We start from the raw sequence: 21521 nt of genomic DNA, 5'->3' as shown, positions 1-21521 counted from the left end.
CCACCGTGTATAACTTGGCTCTAATTATCTAGATCGTAGAGGGTGTGGGAGGCTCGGTAATAGCAGGGAAATCCACTTACTATTGATAGAGGATTCTTGCAAATGGTTACTGCTGCTTGATGGTCTTACAATGCGCAGCTGCTCGGGCCATAAATCTTAGAGGGACTGGGAATGCTAAAATGGCTGGTAATGCCGTAGTTCTGGGGCAATAAATGTAAATGCCTCCTTCTAGTCTCGAGCTTTGTGGCCGTATGGCCGGGCTGCCGTGTATTCGAAGTGGAGAAGAATATGTCCCCATACAGTTTGGATAACTCGGTGTTTACCCAATTGCATACAATTGGGTAAACACGGAGCACAGTATCCAAATGGGTAATGTTCTGAAAAAGTACAACAGCCTAGGAAGTGCCACCATCTTCAGCAAGGTTACCCTCCCCATCACTGATAACGGAAGGGTATTCCAAAATGCCATGCTCCCCTTCAGGGCTCGCACACATCTCCCTATGTTGCCTTCTAGGATAGCATTGGCCTCATGATAAATATGCACACCAAGTATGCTAAACAAGATGGCTCCCACCGCATGGTCCGCGGTATCGTAGGTGCCGTCCTCCCCGGTTTTACTGGGAATAAACATGTCTTAGACCAATTAACCTTTAGCCCTGAAACATCGCCAAAGTCTGAAAGCAATCGTGCCGCCCCCACCAGTGCACCCTCCGCATCCGCCAGAAACATCAACAAATCATCCGCATATAGGAAAATGTATTGCTGTTCCCCTCTGAACGCTAAGCCCTTGTACCACTGTCCTAACCGAGCCCACGCTGCCAGAGGTTCTATTGCCAAAGCGAATAATAGTGAAGAGAGTGGACAACCCTGTCTTGTCCCACGGGATACTTTATAGCGGGGGGAGATCATCTGCCCTACCTTTACTCTAGTGATATAGAACAGGAGTAAGACCCATAGACCACGTTGGGACTGGGTATAAAGTATGCAGAAAAAACAATATCCCTACAGGTAACAATCATAAGACAGTTTATAACACATTGTAAAAGACGCGTGTCTCGGGGAGCTGCGATCAGCGTCAAGGTCGGCGCATCTTAATCAATACTTGGAGCGGCGTCTGTGCTAAAATTGACGACCAAGCAGCGTCTGAGTAAATCTGGGCTGCTAGCTGGACATGAATCACCAGGTACAAATCCACTATGCGGCGAGGCAACCGTTTCCCCGAGACATGCGTCTTTTACAATACTAACACACTACCAACTCGACAACCCTGTCCTGAAGAAGATCCCTAACAACCGTGGATCGAAACGCCGTCAACACCACAGCGCAATTGTTTGCCGCACTTTAGCATTTGGCTCATAACTATAATAACATGTACTTTGATTGACTGAAAACTTCTACTTACTGAGCCACCATTGTACATATATTGGTCACCTTGCGCCGTTCACGCTGTTCACTTTTATCACTTGCGTCGTCACTGTTCACTTGTATATACATCACTCCATCACCAAGTGCCTTCGGGTTGTCACATGATTTTTCTTATACAGTGCTGCCTTTAACTGTATTTCCATGTGAAATTTCATTCAACAAATTGGTGAATTACAAGCCATGTACTAACCACTTGAGTCTCCTTGTTTCTTTCCTATGTAATGTTTTATGCATACATATCTAAACTGTCTTATGGTTGTTACCTGTTGGGATATTGTTTTTTCTGCATACTACCTTTACTCTAGCCACTGCCGAAGTATACAACACTGTCGTCCACCCCACGAATGCATCACCCAGCCCAAAGCACCCCATAGTTTTATACAGGTATGGCCATTCTAAACTATCAAAGGCCTTTTCTATATCCACCGAGAGTATCGTGGCCATGGGTGAGCCAACGCGGGCCTCTCCCAAAACCCTCAACAATCTCTTTATGTTTGTGGTTGTATTCCTGGTTGGGATAAACTCAGCCTGATCATCATGTACCAAACTAGTCATATGCTTGCGACGCCAGGATCCGACTTAAGATCTTATCATCCGTGGACAACATTGATAATGGACGGTCAGCTGCCGTATCCGTACTCCCTTGTTAATGGGATAATGAGTGCTTCTGTTATGTTAATTGGGGAGCTTCTATAGCGCACGGCTACTCCGAGAAGTGTCCCGGCGCTGTCAGAGCCTCACAGGTCTAAAGGGGAAAAACAAAACAGGCGGCGCAAGCAGCATGAGGAGAGGACACGGTGAAAGGACTTACTGCTGAAACAGCCAGGTTTTCAAATCCTTCCTGAATGCCAAAAGATTGGAACAGGATCTGAGCGCGAGAGGAAGATTGTTCCACAGCAGGGGCGCAAGATGTTTAAAGGAACGTCCGCCGCGGCGAGCCCGATGTATCCTAGGGGTGACTGCCCTAGCTTGTGACGAAGAACGAAGGGATCTCGAAGGAAGGTAGAAAGTGATCCACTTCTGAAGATAGCGTGCGCCTATACCATGCAGGGCTTTAAAGGCGACGGTCAAGGCCTTAAAAGCGATCCGCTTCTTTATGGGCAGCCAATGAAGAGTTCTGATGAGGTCCGTGGCCCTGGCTCTTCTGGTAAGGCCAAAGATGGCCCGGGCTGCCGAGTTCTGTACTATTTGGAGGCGCGATATGAGGTATTCCGGCAGACCAAGGTACAGAACATTAGCGTAGTCCAGGCACCGTGGTCTTTCTGTGCTCGATGGATAGTAAGGGCAGGAAATTCCTCAGCATCCTCAGGATCGCAAAACATCTGCCAGCCAGGCCCGACACCTGACCCCTGAAAGAGAGGCAGTTGTCGACCTGAATACCTAGGTTCTTCGCAGACCCAGAGTCACTGTCAGGAGGGAACATGGCGGCAGGCCACCACTCCTTCCACCTGGGATCAGCGGGGCAGCCAAAGAAGAGTACTTCTGACTTTTCGGAGTTGCACTTGAGGCAGTGTCGGCTGAACCAGTCAAACACCGCCCCAAGGCAGCACCGAATAGAAGTCCCGTCAAAGTCTTGGCCCTTGTCGCAGGTGAACAGGAGTTTTGTGTCATCAGCGTACGACACGATCTGGGCCCCAAAGCCCTCCGCGAGTGCCGCCAAAGGGGTCATGTAAATGTTAAAAAGCGAAGGGCTCAGAATAGAGCCCTGCGGAACTCCAACCTCCAGAGGTGGCATCGCGGCGGAAAAAGGTGGAGCCCAGATAGTTTGCTGTCGATTAGAGAGGAAGGACCCGAACCAGCTGACCACCGTCCCCCTTAGACCCACCTCCCAGAGTCTTGCTAGGAGGCGGTCATGGGGGACGGTGTCGAAGGCCGCAGAGAGGTCGAGCATCACCAGCATGACTTTTCCTCCCTTGTCCAAGGTTGCCTTGATCACTTCGGTGACCTCGAGAAGAGCGGATTCGGTGCTCAGGTTAGAGCGAAAGCCAGACTGGGATCTATGTAATATGTCATTCGTCTCTAGAAAGTGGGACAAAGAGATGTGGACATGTTTCTCAACCACTTTCGCAAGGGCAGGCAAGAGGGAGATGGGTCGGTAATTGTCATGAGAGTCAGGGTTCAGATTGGGTTTCTTGAGTAATGGCAGGATGAGTGCCTGTTTCCAAGGCTGCGGAACTTCACCTGTGCTAAGTGAGAGGTTAAGGATCGGGTTTATGAGATGATTAAGAGTAGGGGCCAGTTGGGCAAGGGTTTTGGCAGGGCAAGGGTCAAGGGGAGAGCCTGATTTGAGTTTGGGGAGGAGGTCCAGCGACGCCTGAAGAGACATAAAAGGGAAGTTGCAAAGGGAAGGCTCTGACGCAGAAGATGAGGGATCTGGAGACCAAAGGGTGGAAGTGTAACTCATCTTAGAGGCACCAAAGGATAGCTGGATATTTTTAATTTTGTCAGCGAAAAAAACAGCCAAATCGGAAATCCAGGACTCGGAGTGCATGATTTTGGGATTGGTCCGGGGGGGGGGTAAAATGCTTGACAATCCTGAAAATTTCTTTGCAGGAGTTTGTGGCCTCCTCAATTCGGCTAGCCAAGTAGGACTTTTTATTGGCGATGATATCGCGATGATAGTCTCTGATCAGAGACCTATATGATTCCCTGCAGCTGGTGTCGTAGTGTTTACGCCACTTCCTTTCTGCTTTTTTACACTGCCGACGTTTGTCTGCCAGGGCCGAAGAGAACCAGGGAGCAGAGGATTTCACCGATGGTGTTTTAGCGAGTATGGGGGGGGGGCGAGGTCTGTGAAGCGTTGGGTCAGCCAACCCTGTAAGAGGTCAAGGTCCGTTTCCAAGGAGCCCGATAGCATGCAAGGATGGGTCTCTAGTTCCTTTAATAGCATGGCTGGAGAGACTCGGTGAAAGGCTCTCGAAGGCAGCACTTTGTCCCTTTGTCCACAATCAGGGCTCTTTGTAGAAAAAGGGATTTCGAATTCTGCCAGGAAATGGTCAGACCATAGGACCGGCGCAAGGGCAGTGAGAACTACTGGAACGGTAGAAAACAGTTGGTCTAATATGTGACCTTTACAATGGGTAGGGGACCGAAGGTGTGGGACCAGACATAAGGATGAGGTGATGTCATTGAGCTTAATACTGTGGGGGTTGTCTAACTTGTCTAAGTGAATGTTGAAATCGCCAAGGAGCAAGCAGTGGTTAGATCTCAGGCATAGTGAGGAAATCACCAAGTGGAGATCTTCAAAGAAAGTGCCTATAGGGCCTGGGGGCCTATAGACCAACAGTCCTATGCAGGACTGCTAAGGAGATAGTGAGAGGGAAAAGGCAAGTGTTTCACTCCCCGGGATGTTATCCGAGGGAAGGATAGTGCAGGTGATACGTTTGTTGATGATTAGCGCCACTCCACCCCCCTTCCCGCTAACTCTGTCTTTCCTATGGCTCGGGGGGATAGCAGTGGTGATATCCGGACCAGCGCCCTCTCCAGCAACAGGTCTCTGTCAAAAACAGACAGTCGGCTCTGGAATCTGTGATGAGGTTGTAAATATCGAGCACGTGCTTGGCTAGGGAACTTGTGTTCAACAGAAGACAGCTAGTGCTTTCGGAAGGAGGAGTGAGGGAGGCAATACGGCCTAGGGCAGGTAACCAGCCACAACCCAGGCATCTACTGTTAGACCGCGAGGGTTTAGGAAACACCTTGGTGCAGTTATTGGTGGGGGTGCAAAGGGAAAGAAGGACATCCTTGGAATAGGTTATCATCATAAAAGGCAAAACGCCCAGTCATCTGGAGCTGGCCCAATTCTCGCGCTTCACTATAGACCTCTAGCAGCTTCGGTGCCAACAAATCTATATACTGCAAATAAAATTTTACCGGCAATCTATCTACTCCCAGGGTCTTATTACATGCCATTTTGTTTAATTGCGCTCCTAATTTCTTCGATTGTTATGTCACGGCCTAACTGTTTCGCCTGCTCCTCTTCCAGCTGCGGAAGTGTCACGCTCTCTAAAAAGGACTCAATATCTGCCTCACCTGCCACCAATGTACTCTCATATAACTTCTCGTAATACTCCCGGAACCGAGTCATGATCGCACTCTGAGTGTATATCGTTCTACCATTGCGTGCCCTTAGTGCCATGATAGGGGCGCCCCGCGGTACGGGATTAGCCAGCCATGCTAACAGCGTTCCTGCTTTGTCTCCCTTCGCATGAGCCCTCTCAACATATTTATTGTAATCGAAGCATCTCAATCTCGCTATCTCCGTAGGTACTGCTGCCTTAGCCTCTTCTACTTCTTTTTGTATTTCCGGACGTTCAGACCTTGCTTGTTCTGCTGATCTTAATCTTTCTTCTGCTCTTTCAAAATCCTACAACAGGACTTTCCGTACTCCTGCATACTTGCTAATGCATATTCCTCTTACCACCACCTTAAAGGTGTCCCATTCCACTGCCCTAGAAGAAGCTATCCCCGCATTCTCATTAAAATAATGCATTATCCCATCTCCCACTTCTCTTTGGAACACTGGATCGTCCAGCGTCTCAGGTCACAATCTCCAAGTAGGGATTTCGGCCTTTTCCCTCGTCCAGTGCATGGTAACCAACAATGGGTTGTGGTCGGACAGAGTCCTAGCAAGGTACTCAGAGAGGGTTATGGAAGGCACTACCAACTTGGAACATAATATCGCAACCAGATGAACATGGAGCTCGTGCAGTGCCGAGAAATAGGAATAATCTTGGTCCCGCGGATGATGTGTCCCCCACACATCGACCAAACTCCATCTGGTTTGCCAATCTAGTCTATATTTGGATAGTCTGTGAACTGGGGAATCTGGCAGGGGGGTGTGACCTGTCCATGGATTCATCCGCTATTGAATTAAAATCCCCTCCCAACAGTATCGGGCCTGCAAAATAATGTGCTAATGCGCCAGACATCTGGTCCAGGAATTGTGCCTGATCTACATTTGGTGCATAGATACTACATAACGCTACCTCTCTGCCATATAAGCACCCTTCAACTGTAACAAATCTTCCCTCAGAGTCTATTGTCTGTTTAGTTACCTGAAAGGGGACCCCTGCCCTGATCCAAATCAATGCCCCCCTCGCAAATGCTGAATAATAAGTGCTAAAGACCTGTCCCCCCCATCTACGTTGCAGTGCTAGGCCCTCTGATTTAGTTTCTTGGAGCAGTGCTATATGTACACCTCTCCTGACCAGATACACATGAACCTTGTGGCGCCTTGTCATCATGTGTAGCCACCGTACATTCCAAGTGATATAACGCAAATCAGGTTATGCCCGCATCATCATAGTTCAACCACTTCTCCCCTCCTTGTACAAAACTGAACACACCGGTGAACCCCATTCCCCAACCAGTCCCTGAACCCCCCTCCCCCTACCCTACCAAGAACAGGTCCTAGAACAAAACTGCTAGTCCCCATCCAAACCATTCCAACACATATCACACACCTAAGCCCACCAGTAGTCAATGCAGGCATGCCTTAAGGGCAATAGGGGAGGGGGGGGGGGGGGGGGCGGTGCCAACTGGTGACTGCCCGCGTTCAAATAATAACCCCACCGCAATCCCCCAAGAAAACATAGCTAACTTCTCTCACCCGTGCACCCTTCCATGGCTCATCGGGTTACTATACACTGAGATGCTGTCCCACCCCGGAGTGGCCTCACAAAACCCCCCACAAGCCCCCCCGCGCCAACAGCTCTCAACTGCAGTATAGCACATGATCAAGTTTCCTCCTTCGTGCCAACATTTCCACCACAGTCTACTGAAGTTCAGTCCATCACTCATCCAAGAGTCCTTCTGCTGTGGCCGGAGTGACCTGCGGCATCCGAACACTCCCCGCTTCCGAGGACTCAGAGTCCGACTGTGCATTGTCTTTCTCCGAGTCCGTGCTCCCTGGCGACTGCAATACCTGGCCACCGGACAACGCCGTCACCGCTTCCAACACTTCCTGTCTTTCCAACTCAGTCTTGGATTGTGATGGCTTCCGCATACCCTGCCGCCTGCGCCGAAGGCGCTGTGACTGGCGCTGGGGAAGCTCCCCAGAGGACCCCCGAAGGCGACGCTCTTTTCGGTCTGTTCCAGCCCTATAGGTTTCCAACCACACCCATGCGTCTTCTGGCATATTATGGAAATGATTGCCACCATCTAGCATTATTTTCAATTTCGCTGGGAATAACAACAAGTATTGAAGGCCTTCCGATCTCAGCTCTCTTTTAACTGCCAGGAACGACGCGCGGCGGCGCTGGATCTCCAGTGTATAATCCATGAAAATAGTCACTTTGCCATTTTTTACTTGATACAGCCCATCTGTTTGCACTTTCTGGAGCAAGAGGTCCCTGTCCCTATAATGTAGACACCTAGCTACCACCGGGCGGGGGGGACTCACCGGCTGCTGCGGCTTAGCAGGAACTCTGTGTGCACGCTCCAATGTGTAGAAGCATGACAAACCCTCCGCAGCCACTACCGTCCTCAACCAGTTCTCCAGATATCGCATCATGTCTGACCCCTCCACTTTTTCAGGTAGGCCCACCACCCGAATGTTATTTTGCCTACTCCGGCTTTCTGCATCCTCCGCACGTTTCTCCAGCACTTGTATGCGGTCCAATACGTCTATCATTTTGTTCTCCAATACAGTTTGGGCCGGCGTCACTTCCTGCAGTGTTACTTCAACCTGTTTCACTCTATCCACAAGCTTAGAGTGGTCCGCCCTCAGCAGTCCAAGCCCCTTCGCTACTTGCACAATGTCTTGTTGCAGGGCTGTGCGTGAGTCAGCAATCGCTGCCAGTATGCGGTCAAACTGCTTCTACAACTTAGGATCTTGGGTGTTTCCGCTTTATCCAATTCAGCCTGGGATTGCATTTCACTGTCCGGCGGTTGGGGCACTCCCCCCTGCGTCCCGTTCGTTTTCCCCATGGTCTGGACCTCCCGATTTTCGTCAGGTGCAAGTGGGCTCGCCACGGTGCCCCGAACTCTCAGAGTGTCGTCAGTGTCCAATTCCTCCCCAAACGAGCTTAGATGTCCTGCCCGTCAGGAAGGTCCTCTCTCAGTAGCACAGATGCCCCAGCGTGCAGTTCAGCAGCCTCCCTTTACAGCCTAGACTCAGGAGTCCCCGACCAGATCCAGACTTCTCCAGTCCCCGATCAACAGTATCTTGCCCTCGTACCTATGAGCCACAGCGTCAGTAGAGGAGCCACGACTCAGATCTCCTTGGGAAGCTAATGTACCGCCGCTCCCCCGCCTTTGGGTCCTCTCAGTGCATGCCCCTACTATAGTTCCAGATCAGGCCCGCTCCTGGGCACCACCATGGGGTAACTGCTGGCAGCGTATTTCTCACATCCCAGGCAGCTCGGGAACATGCTCGGCCATATCCGCACCCCGCTCCGCTTACCCACAGGCCCAAGCACTCCCCACCTGTCCTCCTCCGTATCTTTCTGTGCCCCTCTGCCTGCTATTTCCCGGTGCTCGGGCCGACTCTCCCAGGTGCTCGCCTCCTTGAAAGTAGTAGCGCCCCCATTTGCGGATCGTTCGGCGGGCCCACAGCAGTCCCCTCCTCACGGGCCTCAGCTCTCCGCCTGCTCACTCCTCCGCCCCCGCCGTGGCTTGTAGGCTGCAGCCGCCGCCCCGGCCCCGCGACCGCCTCTGCAGCCAAAGGCCGCAGGTCAGGCCACACCCCACTCACCAAGGCAGGCTTGAAGGCGCCGCTGCTCCACCACTCGCCGCTCTGCGACTCCTCTCCACCTCACTGCCTCCTATCCTCAAGGCGCAGTTTCAGGGAATCAGGGTTGCAGGGTGCTTACACTCCGTGTCCGCGATTTCTGTTTTCGCAGTCCGCCCCCATGCAGAACGTCCGCGGCGAGGGGCACCACAGTTCACACCCCACTCGTGCACATCCGCACTCCTCTTTCCATCAAGGCTTTTGGTGCAGCACCACTCCAACCCCAGTTGCTCTCTGCTCTCACAACGGGCGACTCCATGCAGCCTCAGTCTTAGGCCCGGAAGTTCTGTGCCAGCGACGAATGTCCGGTGCTGGCCAGCAAACTGCCACCAAGTCAAGTCAAGTCAAGTCAAATAATTTGTATAGCGCACTACATACCCAGAGGGTTTCAAGGCGCTTAGGAAGGGGAGGAGGATTATTTGTCAAATATCCACGTTTTAAGCTGCTTTCTGAACGCTAGGTGGTTCTGGGTGAGGCGAAGGTAAGCGGGGAGTGAGTTCCATGTTTTAGCAGCCAGGTATGAAAAGGATCTGCCCCCCATGGTGGTCTTGTTGATGCGAGGTACAGTGGCGAGGGCTTGGCTGGAAGAACGTAGTTGGCGGGAGGGGGTGTAGAAGGACAGTCGAGAGTTGAGGCAATCTGGTCCGATGTCGTAGAGTGATTTGTGTGCGTGGGTAAGCAGTCGGAAAGTGATCCTCTTATTGACGGGAAGCCAGTGGAGGTCTTTAAGGTGACCAGAGATGTGTTCGTTACGTGGGATGTCTAATATGAGCCTGGCTGAGGCGTTTTGTATTCGTTGGAGTTTCTTCTGGAGTTTAGCGGTGGTACCTGCTTAGAGGGTGTTTCCGTAGTCCAGTCGGCTCGTGACCAGAGCGTGGGTGACTGTTTTCCTTGTTTCGGAGGGGATCCAGCGGAAAGTTTTTCTGAGCATGCGAAGAACGTTGAAGCAGGATGAGGATACGGCGCTGACTTGTCTGTTCATTGAGAGTGAAGAATCCAGGATGACGCCAAGGTTCCGTGCGTGGTCTGTCGGGATGGGTGCTTTTCCGAGGGCTTCCGGCCACCAGGAGTCGTCCCAGGCAGAAGGGGATGTACCTAGGATGAGGACTTCTGTTTTGTCTGAGTTCAATTTCAGACGGCTTTGTTTCATCCATTCGGCGACTTTTTTCATTCCTTCGTGTAGGTTAGTTTTGGCGGTGCAGGGGTCCTTGGTGAGAGAAAGGATCAGTTGAGTGTCATCCGCGTAAGAGATGATGTTGAGGTTGTGTTGGCGGGCGATGGCCGCGAGGGGGCTCATGTATACGTTAAAGAGGGTGGGACTGAGTGAGGATCCTTGAGGTACGCCGCAGATGACTTCAGAGGCCTCGGACTTGAATGGAGGAAGGCGGACTCTTTGGGTTCTTCCGGTGAGGAACGAGGTGATCCATTCAAGTGCTTTTCCTTGGATTCCGATGTTATTGAGGCGTTGTAGAAGGGTGCTGTGGCAGACTGTGTCGAATGCTGCGGAGAGGTCGAGGAGGATGAGGGCGACTGTGTCTCCATTGTCCAGTAGAGTTCGAATGTCGTCTGTTGCTGCGATGAGGGCGGTCTCGGTGCTGTGTTTTGCTCGGAAGCCAGATTGTGAGGGGTCGAGGGATTTGTAGGCTTCGAGGAAGGCGGCGAGTTGGTTGTTGACGGCTTTCTCGATGACTTTTGCCGGGAATGGAAGGAGAGAGATGGGGCGGTAGTTTTTGAGTTCGGTGGGGTCCGCTGTTGGTTTTTTCAGAAGGGCGGTGAGTTCAGCGTGTTTCCAGTCTTCTGGGAAGGTAGCGGAGTTGAAGGAGCAGTTGATGATGTCTCGGAGGTGAGGTGCTATGACGGAGTCTGCTTTGTTGAAGATGTGGTGAGGGCATGGGTCTGTGGGGGATCCAGAGTGGATGGAATTCATCAGGCGGATGGTGTCCTCAGTGGAGATTGAGTTCCAGGCGTTAAGGGTGTTTATGGGGGGAAGATGGTCAGCAGCTGGTAGGGTGGGTTGGTTTCCGGGTTGGTTGTCAAAGCTGTTGTGGATGTCTGCAATCTTGTTGTGGAAAAAAGAGGCTAGGGAGTCGCAGAGGGTTTGAGAGGGGGTGATGTCGTTGGAGTTGGCCGAGGGGTTGGAAAATTCCTTGACGATGTTGAAAAGTTCCTTGCTGTTGTGGGCGTTGTTGTCAAGTCGATCTTTGAATGCTGTTTTCTTGGCTTAACGGATCAGTTGGTGGTGAGTGCGGGTGGCGCTTTTGAAGGCGTCCTTGGTGCTGGTGGTTGGGTCTTTTTTCCAGGCTTTTTCAAGGGAGCGGCAGAGTTTCTTGGATTTCTTAAGATCATCGTTGAACCATGAGGCCTTCTTGCAGCCAGGTTTGCTTTGACGTTTTTTCAGTGGTGCTAAGGTGTCGGCGGTGTTGGATAACCATAGGGTGAGGTTGGCGGCGGCTTCGTTGGCGTTAGAGGAGAGGGCTGGGGAGTTTCGAAGGAGCGAAGCGGAGATTTGGTCCGTGGTGATTTTGTTCCAGTTTCTTTGCAGGGTAGGTTGGGAGTGGTTGATGGGTTTCGGCTTGTTGTAGGTGAAGTGGACGCAGCTGTGGTCGGTCCATAGGAGATCCGTAGTGTGGCTGAAGGAGACATGATTGCTGGAAGTGAAGATGGGGTCGAGTGTGTGACCTGCGATGTGGGTGGGGGAGGTGACTAGTTGTTTAAGTCCGAGGTTGGCGAGGTTGTCCACGAGAGTGGCGGTGTTGCGGTCGTTGGTCTTCTCAAGGTGAAAGTTGAGGTCTCCCAGAAGGATGTAGTCTTTGGAGGGGAGCGCGTGTGGAGTGATGAAGTCCGTGATGTCTTCACTGAATTTAGCGCGGGGTCCTGGTGGTCTGTAGAGGAGGGTGCCTCTGAGTGTGGTTTTGGGGTCGGTGTGGATCTGGAAGTGAAGGTGTTCGGAGTTGGCGAGGTTGGCGTCAGAGCTGGTTGAGATGCGGATTGATTTCTTGTGGACGATAGCGATTCCTCCTCCTGTGTGGTCGGTGCGGTCTTTGCGAGTGATCTTGTAGTCTTCAGGGATGGCAATGGTGATGTCTGGAGCGGAGGAAGCATTCATCCATGTTTCCGTGAGGAAGGCGACGTCTGGAGAGAGGGTGTCTAGTAGGTTCCATAGGTCGATGGCGTGCCTGTGCACCGATCGGGTGTTGAGAAGGATGCATTGTAGGTGGTTGGGGTCGGGAATCTGTGGTGTAGTCGTGGCGGAGATGTTGTCGGTGCCGCTGAATTTGCAGGAGTAGCAGGAGAAAGGTCCATGGGTGTGTCCAGGAGCGGCTTGGACGCAGTTGGGGGCGCGACCGGGGTCAAGGGCTAGGAGGGTGGCGGCATCGTAGGTAATGCGGGAGGGCTGGGGAGCGCGAGGGGCAGGGGGTCTGGCGCTGGGCGCGGTCCAGGCGCGGACGGGCGTAGACGGGCTTACCTTTGGCGCACCTTGGTCGCGGATTGGGCGCGAACGCTGCGCGTGAACGCTGCGCGCGGGAACTACTGTCATATATGGGTGGTGGAGGGGGAGGGGCGAGGGCTGCTCAGCTGGGAGGCGGGGCGGGCTCCAGGGATCACAAACAACAACCAAATGGAGGCGGAGGGGGGAGCACAGCGTCGCGCTAGTCAGAGCGCGCAAATATAGTGAAAAGCGGCACTATAATTATTTAAATAGTTAAGAGAACAACTCGGCAGGCAGGCACACAGCAGGCTAATGCAATTAGGCAGTAAACAATGGCAAAAGCGGTACAACGCTACCGAGTGCGGTGAAAGCGGCACGATTAATTAATTAATTAACTAATACAGCAGCTCGGCAGGCAGGCACACAGCAGGTAAATGCAGTTAGCTAGAAATCACGGTAAAAGCAGCACAACGATACCGAGTGTCACGAGGGGACACAGGGGAGCGACCACTCAGCCTGAGGGACAGGAGCGAGTCACCACCGTCAGTCCCGGGCCAGCAAACTGCCCAAAACACTTGCACAGTGATAAAGTCTAGTAGGGTATGGTGGTATGGTATTTAATGGTAGTGTGCACTCAAGTCTGGGTACAATTACTTTTGATATTGTATTTGCAACCTTTGTCTTTTTATAGCTTTTTCTAGAAATTTACTTCACCCCATTCTCTATAGGTGCTGCTGCATTTCCTTGGTTTAAAACTTTCTTCCCCTTGGACATTCCTGCTAGTTTATTGGAAATTCAGATGCGGTAATTTCAAACCTCAAAGTAATGATACTGCTAGTATTGACATCTGTGGGAATCTCCATTATTACACTATTCTGAAATTTTCACTCTTGAATGGGGAATTAACTCAGAAATCGGTATTTGCTGCATAACACATTCTATGTTCTCTAGAGTGTCTACACTGGCCTAGCACATGGGCACATCTACACTTAGTCAAATCACTCTCTCTTTCTTTCTCTGTCTGTCTCTCTCTCTCTCTTCTTTTTTTAGGTCTCACCTGGCGTTGGAGCGCGCATGCGCTCCTCGCCTGCAAGAGATATTGTAATAACAAGATTTCTAAAAGGGACTCTAAGCCCCGCCCCTCCTTTCCATTGGGTAGCGTCACCGTTTATGGTAAATGCTGACTTCCCATTGGAAAGGAGGGTTTTTGGTTGCCGCCCTGTCCGTTTGTTGGACTGCCCCTCCGGACACCATCGCCTGCTTTGCGGCTGTTGTGAAGACTTTTCTTATCTGCTTGTTTATTCAACAAGCAGATAAGTCTTCAGCACAGCTGTGAAGCAGGCACGGAGCGCAGAGGCGCACGGGGTCACAGGGAGGAGAGGAGAATCTCGGGAAACCTTGGGCCAGATGTAGGTAAAAATCATTTACTGATTCTAAAATACGAATTTTACCGATTCGGTATTTTAGAATCGGTAAATGATCTGTAGCTAATGTTTCGGTAAATTTTACCAAATCGGTAAAATTCGGTAAATACCGATTCTGTATTTACCGAATCGGTATTCCCCATTCATTCCTATGGGCCTGGAGGCCCATAGGAATGAATGAGAATTACCGATTCATTAAATACCGAATCGGTAATAGGGGGTAGACCTACAAGGGTGGCAGGGTGTCACATTGACACCCTGTTTCACCCCTGTATAGTGCATGGGTGCACATGTGGCAGACATATATGCCCTATGGGCATGTATGTCTGCCACATGGCACTGAATAAAAAGAACAAAATAGCTTTTTAAAAGGTATTCGGAATTTACCACCAACTAATAGTTGGTGGTAAATAACGAATTCTTAAATGTAAAAATCACTCACTTGAGTGCTATCTACATTAAGGATTCAGTAATTTACCGAATCGGTATGTTAAGAATTCGGTAATTTACCGATTCCTTAAGTTACCGATTCGGTAAATTACCGAATCCTACAATTTGGCCACCTACATCTGAAAGCCTAATTCCGGTCGGTAACGGCCGAAATTCGGTAATTTCGGCCGTTACCGACTGGAATTTGGCTTCCTACACCTGGCCCTTTGTATTTTTCTGCCAAGGCAGCAGCATGTGGGTTCTCTGTAAAACATGATTTTAGCAAGGTCCCTCTGCTTATGTGTACGGGTGGAGAAATGCATGAATGTACAGATAATGAGACAAACACGTAGCCGAACAGACAGCCATATCTCGTATACATGCCCATATTTCCGTCCATCTTTTTTGTGCATCTATTAATGCTGGGTTTTGGCTCCCCGTGTGTGGGTGACTGCCTCCTTTCTTCCCCGTGAATGCCAATCTTCACCTACAGACAACTAAACCAGCACGTGCACCGTGCCTGCCTCCCTCTGCAAATAGAACTACCTATATGACTGCTGTATGGAAACAGTATATCACAGAGGGAGCTGCATCTGCTGCACCTACAGGCAGACATAGACATGTCTGTGTGCATGTGTTTGTGTTTTTTTGTATTTGAGAGTGACTGTGTGTGCCTTCCTCTAACCTTACATTCATATGTACACACACGTGCATGGCTATTCCTCCCCCTACCACCAGATCCCTACGCACACACTGTCTGTATGTCTTTGTACACCCTGTCCTGGCTGCCTCCGTGTGTGCCTGTCCACCTGGCTCTCTGTCACTGTGTATCACATTACTATAGAGCAGGACCTTCTAGAGAGCTGGTTGCTTGCCTGTGTGTTTGTACATTTGTGATGTGTGCGCGAGTGTGTGGGCGCCTGTTTTCATAACCTAAGTCCAACCCTGTCCGTCTATTCCTCGGCTGTGAAGAACTCACTGTGTGAGTTTGCCTATCTCTCTTTCCTCTGTCCCCCAGACAAAGATGCACCAACATTTGACAGTTTCCCCTTTCCTGTGGGTGCTGGCTCTACTCACACACAGCTCTGCCTCTCTTGCCTTTCTGCACCTAGATGTGTCCTTATCTCTGCCCCTTCGCCTCAAACACACTTGTGTTTCCTTTGGGCCTGTTTCTGCGTGGTTTTACATACGTACACTGTTTTCGCTTTCTACTGTTTCGCAATACATTTTATTTGCCCTTGTTTGCTACTGTCTATTCTTACCATGTCTGTCTGTCTTGCCTATCTCCACTTATTATTTGCTTGTCTCTGCAGCTGCATGTACTTTTGCAAACATGCGCGCCCTCCATCATCATGAGTCAAGCTGCCCTTGTGTCTGTCTGTCCGTGGTAATTCCTACCCCCACATGCACACATGCACAGCTGCTCTGTTTGCCTACCTGTTTTGCCAGTCTATAGTCTGCGCTTATATACATATTCACTATCAATCTGCGCCTTGTTACAAAAATTATCTTCCTTGATTTCTGACCTACACAAAGCATGTTTCGCCGCTACGTCTCCCATGCAGTATGGTTAGGGACTACCGACCATCCCCCTCCCTGCCTAGGGCACCACAACAAATTAAGCAATTAAAGCAATTGGACATGAGAGGAGATTCTTTGGAAGGCGGGGTGTCTCGCGACCCCCCAGCCGTATTTATTAAAACATGAAAACAAATTAAAATTGAAATAAACAATATTTACACAAGCATTTATGCAGAGAAATTTAGACATTAGATTACAATTAATGTAGACAGGTATCAAAGAGACAACCTTAACAAATGTCTAATACAGCCTGTTTCCTAACCGAATCTAACATCATACTTATGACTTTTTCTGCATATCCTAGTTTTAAGCCTACGGCAAGGTCGCTAACAGGTGTCAAATCCTTATTAACCAGCTACGCCCTCACGTAGGAGTGCACATGCGCAGAGGGCCCGTTTACCGAGAGGGTACTTCTCCCCCCCCCCTTTCCCGGTTACCCCGTACGCTCCGTGAACTCCTTTAACCAAAAGGGGGGACCTTGCACTCTGCGCCGTTTAATGACGTCATAGTGCACGTGCAGGTAGTCTTTTTACTAAGCCAGCAAACCCTGTCTGACCAGTACAGTCCAGCACCCTCAATGTCACTCAAATAAAACTGTGCTCATTGAAACAGTCCCCCCCCCCCAGGCCAGCATTAACCTCCACTGAGTTATACCAGGCCTGCTATTATTAATAGTCCATGAACCGCTTTTTAACACCACCCTCGCTGGTTTGTGTTGCTGTGTGGTTATTTAAGCTTCCATGCGGTCTCCTATCCACATACTAACCAGGCCAGACCCTTCTTCGCCTTTACAATCAGCTCCCCCTCTGATCTACCCAAGCAGCCTCCGTGCGCTTTATAGATGAAAACGCCCCACAGTGCCCCGCTCTGCCCGGGCCCCCCGCACGTCGCTCTCACACTGCCTTACTTCTTTTAAATAAGTCGCTCCTCCGAGCGCGCGGTCACAAAAAGCTCCGACCAGCGCGCCTGCAGACACCGGCAGTGCAGCGCGCTCCCGCCTCAATTCCTGCCGCGATCGCACACTCTGGACCGGGCGGTGCGAAGAAGCGCTGCCGGCCGGTTCCCCACGATAAGAAACCGGAAATGCAAAATTGAAACAAGATTATTGCGCGCCTCGCTGAGGCGAGGGACGAGCCGAGCTGATCACACCTCCGGACTGGGCGGCGCATTCTGAGAATCTGCCCCTTTACTCCCGGTATTTACTTTGATGCATATTCCTGTTGATTGGGAATAGAGAGTTTATTATGTGGCATGAGAGTTCAGCAAGATATTCTGGTTCAGTGTTTCTGCTTGCCTCATGAACCTCAAACTCTTCCTAAATGGGCACTCGTTAAATTTGGTTCTTGCTTTGGTATGCACAAAAACTTGTGTGGTAAAGGCACAAATATCTGAGTGGGAAAGGCTTGTGTGGTAAAGTCTGTGTGGTAAAGGCACAAGTATGTGCATGGTAAATGCATGCATGTTAACGGCTACGTGGTACAGGCATTGTGTGGTGAAGACTTTGTTGTTAAGACTTTTTACCAATGTCTGATGCAGTGCTCTGTTTTGTGCAGTGTGGTGTGCGATCCAGTTTCTTGTGCTGCCTAGTGCAGTCTAGTACAGTGTACCCGGTGTGTAAGACGGCAGTGGAGAAGTGTGGCTCACTGGTTAGAGGAGGCAGACCTGGAAGCAGAGGTCAGCCCGGGACCAGGGTTCAATTCCCGGCTCGGCGGGTCTTGAGTCCTAAAATGTCCACGGACTCGACAATTCTCGCTCCGGTGTCTACTCGATTCATGGGTTCACACTCTGCGACTCTGGGCAATAGCTTGCTTAATCTCCACAACGGCCCATCGCGGTGGGATGCCTGGCTTTCACCTTGTGGATACCCTGCCGGGGTTATCTCACAGGGGAATACCAGGACGGGTACCCTAAGCAAGCGCTTAGATACCGGGTCGGTGATTTGCGCTATATAAATACATGTACATTTGCATTTACATTTACATGTCTATTATGATATGCTTTGCAATACAGTTTACTGTCTAGTACAGACTTCTGGTATGTGAGCTGTGCCATCAGTGGGCTTTTTAGTACAGTTTGCTGCTTAGTACAGTGTCCAGTTTAATGCAGTATGCTTTCAATGTACAGTATCGGCTAGAACAGTGTGCCACCTAGTACCGTATTCTGCCTAGTGCGTTCTAGTGCAGAATGCAGAGTACGGTGTGCTCCCTGCCTAGTACAGTATACCATCAGGTTCTGTAGGTTCACTAGTGTAGTATACTGTCTACTACATTGTGCTGTGCATTTCAGTGTGGCTTCCAATACGATGTGCCGTCTAGTACATTATTGTGTCTAAAGCACTGTGCTGCCTAGGGTAATGTCCTTCTAGTGCAGTGCGTCTTCTTGTACACTGTGTTCTTTTGTGCAAAGTGTGGTCGAGTGCATAGTGCCTTTTTAGTACATTAAGCTATCTAGGACATTGTTCCTTCTAGTACAGTGTGTTGTGCTAACTTCCTAGCACTCGTAGCTGTCTAGTGAAGTTTGCGGTCTGGTACTAACATCTAGACCATTCTTCTGTTACGTGCAGTGTGTTGTCTAACACTGTGTACTGTCCATTACAATTTATTATATGGTGCAGTGTGCCATCCAGTATATTCCGCTTAATGGTGCTGTGCACAATTTAGTATAGTGCACTCCATGAGAGTGCCTGTGTTTTCCAGCTGCCTCCCTCGTGTACTTCTCTTCCATATTCTGCTATGTTACATGTTGCCCTCTCTTGCCCATGTGTTTCCTCCCCATTTATGTGTTTCACGCATCTTCATTTGCTACTCCACCACTTTGCTTCTACACTTCTGTTCTTCTGCCACAAGTGATATCTTCCCCAACCACTCCCCATTGCTGCCCTCCACACTCCTGCTCCCCCAGCCTATCTCCTACCCCTTCCAACTTAAAAGCACCTTTGAGCTACTTCTATTCTATGTTTTTTAAATCTTCTATTCCATCTGAGTTCTGTAAACATAAAACATTTCGCAGGCATGCATGCGCAATGCAGCATACTTGTGCATACAAAATAGCATGGCTGCATAATAGCACCTTCCATTTTGTAGCTTTCCATAATGCTGCACAGCATCTTGATGCTGCTGAATAGCATAGCTAAAAGGTTTTGGCAAAGAGGCTGTAAAAACAAGACATCTTGTCTTTGCCAATGTTTGTTATTATTGTGCTACTTTTGCTGCAAAGACGTTCCAGGTATTTACTACACATTCTGAGCTACTCCTCAACAAATCCTGATCTATAGAAATGCTTCCCCTTGTATATGATGGTCTCTTCAACTGTATTAACTGTATTTGCACCGTTGGGTATTTTACTGTCTAGCTCATCTTATTCCTCGCCTCCACAAAATATGTATCAATTTTATGTATGAACGTGTCCTCCAAAAATTTAAGAGAATGTGAAAAGCAGTGCAGTGCGATACATAGTAATAGGAAAGTGAACCCATTTTAGTTCACGTGGAGACTAGGAAGCAATTCAGAGTGTACGATGGAAGGAGAGAGATACGTGGGACAGAGTTTCTTCATAGTTGGACTCAGAGACAGAGGAGTTCGGAAGTCCTTTTCGATGCCAGATGAGGTGATCACAGAAGAGAAAATACTTTAGTTCCTTTCTGAACTTCGAGAATGATGTGGTGAGCCTGAAATCCAAAAGGGGTTTTCTTGGAGGTCCTGGTGCGTACACTGTCTCCAGTTCTCATTCTTGCATTTCTCGATCTGAAGTCTTCCAATGTCTTGATTTTCAAGCTGGTGAATCAGTGGACCTTTTGTTATTGATTTGTAAGTTCAAGCCTTAAAGTCGATGCAGTCTTTGATGGACAGCATTTGCAGATTCATCACTCTTGCTGTGATGTGTTATATATATTGAACCCCGTGATGAGATGGGCGGTGGCACATTCGATGCAATGCCATGGAGCAAATGCGGAGTGATAGAAGCTGGTGAGTAGGACATTGCCACCTCCCAGGTGAGAGAGGAGCAGGGCTTGTGCATTGCTTCTTACTCAGTTAGAGCTGTGATTGAGTTCTTTAACCCCTTGCCTGCTTATGACGGAACCACGCCGTCCGTGACTCACGAAATTCGCGCCGCGGCCAAGGGGTTAATGTCTCTTGGGAAATGAAAAATGGATCCAACCAACCACTGTTCCCTGTAAGGTGACCTTACACTGCCGCACACAGAGGAAAAAAAATTAGAGGGAACATTGGTCGACGCACCCACATGTGCCATCTAGTTCCTGGCGCACTTAGCCTTGGCTGCAGCGCACAGAGATCTTACACTGCCGCACACAGAGGAAAGAAATTAGAGGGAACATTGGTTAGACCTCAAATCACAATGTACTAGAGTCTAGTACATTGTGATTTGAGGTCTAACCTTGTGTGTTACCTTGTACAGTATTCTGTCAAGTGTACTTTATAGTGCAATCTGCTGTCCATTACTGTGTCTTGCCTGTTGTCCTGCTCGGGCTCAGGCAGTGTGCTGTCTATTGTACTTTGCTGTGGTATGTAGTATACTGTTTAGTGAAATGTGCTGCCTAGCGTTTTGATGTGTTCGTGCATTTGTTTGCGCTATATAAATCGCCAAATCAATCAATCCGTGTGCAGTGTAATATAGCATCTACTATAATGTGCTCTGTAGTGCAGTATGCCATATAATACAGTGTACAGGTGAGGTACATTGTCCTGTCTAGTGTAGACAGTCATGTAGTGCAGTGTACCTCCTGGTACAGGTTGGTCTCTTGTGCATAATGCAACATGAAGTTTCGTAAATGGAGAAACCTAATACAGTGTACTGACTAGGACAGTATACCTTCTAGTAGCTGTCTGCTAGACTGCACCATCTAGTACAGTGTTCTCTCTAGCGTTGTGTATTGCTAGTGTAGTTACTAACTATCACTGAGTACCTGTTTGCTCTCCCTATTATAAATAGTGCAAACATCTAAGAGTGTTGGTGCGTTTCCTTTCACATTAAAGTGCTGGTGCTCTTCTTTTCCCATTAAAGAAGTGCTGGTGCTCTTCCTTTCACATTAAAGATGTACCAGTGCTCTTCCGTTCACATTAAAGAAGTGCTGGTGCTCTTCCTTTCACATTAAAGGCTGGTGCTCTTCTTTTCCCATTAAGGTTGTGCTGCTGCTCTTCCTTTAACATTAAAGAAGTGCTGGTGCTCTTCCTTTTCAAATTGATTAAACTGGTGCTCTTCCTCTCACATGAAATGAGTGCTGGTGCTCTTCCTTTCACATTAAAGAAGTGCTGGTGCTCTTCCTTTAACATTAAAGAAGTGCTCATGCTCTTCACATTAAGGATGGGCCTTTGTTCTTCCATTTCAAATTCAAGAAGTGCTGATGCTCTGCCTTTCACATTAAAGAAGTGCTGGTGCTGTTCCTTTCACAGTACAAAAGTACAGGTACTCAGTGCATGACATTAGCAACCCGTTTAATGCTCTGGTTAATTTGACTACAGTGTGCGTGTTCTAGTGCAGTGTG

General features: G+C 49.5%; 1 protein-coding gene across 1 annotated transcript in view; it reads left to right on the top strand.

Annotated features, from left to right (window-relative positions):
* LOC147710225 (E3 ubiquitin-protein ligase TRIM39-like) overlaps positions 1-21521 on the top strand; it is a 272894-nt gene that overhangs the window by 239749 nt on the left and 11624 nt on the right. The window lies entirely within an intron of this gene.

Source organism: Lissotriton vulgaris, chromosome 5, assembly GCF_964263255.1.
Source record: "Lissotriton vulgaris chromosome 5, aLisVul1.2, whole genome shotgun sequence".
In the NCBI taxonomy this organism is placed as follows: domain Eukaryota; kingdom Metazoa; phylum Chordata; class Amphibia; order Caudata; family Salamandridae; genus Lissotriton; species Lissotriton vulgaris.
Note: the sequence above shows the minus strand (reverse complement) of the source record. Positions and strands in the feature narration are given on the sequence as shown.